Here is a 3,992-nt window from a genome sequence, read left to right as displayed (position 1 = left end):
AGAGGAGAGAGAAGACATTCCCTTGGAAGCCCCCTTACGAGATTTTAAGGTGCAAGGGAACGTGGCCATTATACATGGAGGACCAGAACTAGGGGTGATTCAAGAATGAGTTGCAAGAAGTATGCAAAAAGAAAATGGGACAAAGTCTGACTTCGAGCACTATGAGTCTTGAACAAAGACCCCCTAAAAGCTTCAAAGGCGAAAATGACTCCCTTCGTGTCCAGTTCCTTACTTGCTCATTCTCATAATACAATTTGCCAATATGCAAGTCCATTAAGTGTTGTATATATTTGAAGCTTGGTTGATATCTTATACACTACACCAAATACCTGTTTTCATAACATAATAATATAATTCTACTGAAAAAGTATTATGATATGTATATGTGGTAAATGGAAAAAAAAATGGCGGTAATATATTTTGGGAGCCCGCCTATAACTTGTAAAAGTTATATTTTTTTTTGGCCTCTCTCTCTCATGTGCTGTCCTTGGTCTCTTCCTCACTCTCTCAACCATCTCTCCTTCAACTTCAATCCCAATTCACTCTCTTATTCTCAGTCTCAACATCAACCCCTCCCTCCCGACTTCACCTCCAAGCAGCTTCTCGACACCCTTCGTCGCCAGAATGATGAATCCTCCTCGCTTTGCATCTTCGACTAGGCCTCAAAACAGCCTAATTTCTCACCCACTACCTCCATCTACCAGGAGATCCTTCGCAAACTCGCCAAGGTTGGCTCTTTTGACTCCATGACCAATCTCTTTCTCGATATGAAGCGCTCTGCTTGCCCCGTCGATAAAGGTACGTTCTTGATTTTCATCTAGAGCTATGCCCAGTTCGAGTTTTATGATGAAATTTTGGCTCTTGTCTCACTCATGGAGGATGAGTTTGGGGTGAAACCCGATACCCAAATATCTCCAATCTTTTTGTGTCACCCTCTTTGTCGTGGGAAAATTTTGGGTATTTTTCTGTGTTATGTTTTGGGTATTGTGGAGAAGAAGGGTAACCTGTGTACGAGCTTAATTATTTTGGGCAGAGAGTGTGGGGTGGGCTGTGGAGAGAAGAATATGCGTAATCAAATATAAGAGTGGGTTTCTTCTCTTAGTTTTCCTGCTCGCTTGTTGATTTTTGTCTTGCTTAACTTCTAACTTGTGTATGGACGTTGATTTTTAGGTTCGACTAGGTATATGGCTATGGTCATATGTAAGAGAAGAAGCCTCTCATGGAAGGGTAAATTTTCATTCTTTCATTTATTTTATTTTACCTTAGTAATGATTTGTCGTATGGTGTTGTGACTATTAACACTTGGATGAAATAATCTTTATGCATAGGAGTTTGAAAGTTAATTGCTTAATTGTATATCTTTGCAGAAAGCTCTAATTGATCCTTTCAATTGTGAAAGTTGCAAGCCATCTGCATCTCAAGGTATTCCACTTGGAGGCAGGGGGTCTATGGTGTACAAGCTTGTTGCTAAATTTTTTTCAACTTTGTTCTTTTTTATTTGATCAAACTGATGTGATTGTTTGTTTATGTCTCATACAGAAGTGGCAGCATATCTAGAGGTTTGGAGGTGAATTCAGGCAATTTCAAATTGTTCCTGGTTTATGTGAAGGTTCTCTGGTCATGGCCAATCAATTTTCTGCTAGGAAACTCTTACTCCATGTACGTATCATTTAATTTTACTGTTACCATTTTTGCCAAATTAATTATAATTACATTTACAAATCTCTCTAATTATTTTTCATTTTTAAACTCAATATATATATACATAGCAAGAAAATGGAATTGAGGAACATAGTGTATATGGGCAATGGTTGTGATGGATGATGGCTGCCATATTCACGGGTGGTCGAATCCCTCAGATATTAACTTTACTTTCATGACATATAGAATGGTCAATATTGAAGTGGGCTATCCCATTTGATGTTTCCAGGTACCTTATATGATGTAGTAATTAAAGTATAAACCTGATTTATGTGTCTCTTATGACAAACTTCTTTTACATTCTTTTGAAACGAACTAGTTTTAGCCTTATTGATACATGCCAATCTTGCTTAAGGTGTTCAGAAGAAATGGATTATGTGTTTTTGATTATAATCTTTAGTGTTTTATCAAATGATATACTTCCTTAACGGTAAATTGGCCATAATAATATATATTTTGAGCACACCATGTCACTATGTTAGGTAACTTTTGGCATATTTTAGGCAAGTATCCAAGACTGAATCTTTTTTTCATATGACCAAAAGTTTCCTAGTCATAATGTTTTAGTACTCAACTACTCTCTCTCTCTCTCTCTCTCTCTCTCGCTCTTAATTATAGCTTTGGAACATCATAGCACAAAGCATTTTTTTTTGCACATTTATATGGAAAAAGTACAGCAGTGTTCTAATTTTTCACCAACCAACATCAGACCGTTGCTTTTCCAAATATGTTATTTTAAGTGTAAATTTTATATCAGACCAAATATGTTTTCTAATATTTTATTTTTTTGTTCACTTTTTAACTTGTAGATTGGCAATGATCTTTCTCAATTTGTGGGGCCTCTTATCTTGAATCAACTCTACAGGTTGGTTGGTTCTCCTTTCTTTAAATCAGTACTTTGCAAGAGATGTGTCTTAAATGCTTCAGGTTTTTAATTTTATTTTTAGTTCTGAGATGCTTCTTGTTATTGTGACATCTGCTTGTTCATGGTGGGGAGAATAGGGTAATCATAAGTTTTTAATTCTGATTTATAAGTCCAAAATTCTGTAATTAAATCATTGCTGCATTGTTGTTGTTGTGATTATTTATTTTTCTGAGGGGAAGAGGTTTTATAAGCTCTTGAGAAATTAAGAACTGGAGAATGGGTATTCACTTCCGCTCTCACATTTTAAAGAAAGCCATCACTGATCTACTACTCTTTTTATTATAAAGTAAGTTTCAACATTTTGTGGGGAGGGTGTTGCCAAGTGTAGGCCCTTATTGATAGTGCTTTTTCTTACTTGAGTCCTTTCTTGATCATAGAGACTTAGTTCGTGTTTACTCTTCTGCTATGATGATTAATCTCATGTCAGAATCTAGTTATTAATAATATGTTCCAAAGTTCTATTTTTGTGTATCTTAAGTTGCTTTATACGTACTAGAATTTTGAAAGTTGTACAATTAGTTTTCCATCTATTTTATTACAAAAAAATGCATATTAGTCCAATTCGGTAAACTTTTAAAAAGGGAACAATTAGTCTATAATGCATGGACTATTCCTGTTACAAATCGATCAGAGGGACTAAAGTATTTGCTGATTTATCATTTGCTTACTGAATTTGGTTATTTCAGTCAGGTGTCCACTGGGTCAAGTGTACAATTTTCATGATATATACTGTAATTGGCAAGTTTTTATCCACATTTTTCCATTTTCAATTTGTGTCACGTTACCAATTAGGTGCACTGTTCCTTGAGGTTGGTTTCCATATTTTATGAATCTCTTGAAATGATATAGCAAAGTCTATTCCTTCCTTTTGGTCAACTGCTGTAAGTGATTTGTGTTTTCCTTTCCTTTTAACTTCTGTAAAGAGATTATGGCCTTCTGTTTTCTGGTTAATGAATTGTTTAAAAATAATAATTTTTCTTCTCCTTCTTCTTCTTCTTCTTCTTCTTCTTCTTCTTCTTCTTCTTCTTCTTCTTCTTCTTCTTCTTCTTCTTCTTCTTCTGTACAGTTTCTTAATCACCCTGCTCTTGATGGTCTTTTATGTGATAAAGATCGAAAGGTTGGGCTTTTATTTCCTTGTGGACTTTACAAATCTATTATTGCCGTTGTTCAGTCGATTTGATATGGTTTTACTAACATCTGAACAATTTTATTTACATTTATGTTTGGAAATTGTATTTTAAGAAGGGGAAAGAAAAAAAAAACTAGAATTTCAAGGGGTTTCATTTTCTCTTGTTTATTTATTTTTTACATACAAAAAATGACCTTACACACTAAAGAATATTTGTGCTTGTCATTTTTCCCCCAT

The 3,992-nt window shown here is 34.8% G+C and overlaps 1 long non-coding RNA gene across 1 annotated transcript; it reads left to right on the top strand.

Moving 5' to 3' along the window:
- Positions 1 to 1,760: 1,760 nt before the first annotated feature.
- Positions 1,761 to 3,760, top strand: LOC133816269 (uncharacterized). Its single transcript, XR_009885121.1, has 3 exons — positions 1,761 to 1,930; positions 2,511 to 2,566; positions 3,693 to 3,760. It is a non-coding gene; the product is annotated as an uncharacterized LOC133816269 (long non-coding RNA).
- Positions 3,761 to 3,992: the final 232 nt, after the last annotated feature.

This window comes from Humulus lupulus, chromosome 2 (assembly GCF_963169125.1).
Source record: "Humulus lupulus chromosome 2, drHumLupu1.1, whole genome shotgun sequence".
In the NCBI taxonomy this organism is placed as follows: Eukaryota; Viridiplantae; Streptophyta; class Magnoliopsida; order Rosales; family Cannabaceae; genus Humulus; species Humulus lupulus.
This window is presented reverse-complemented; position numbering and strand designations above follow the sequence as displayed.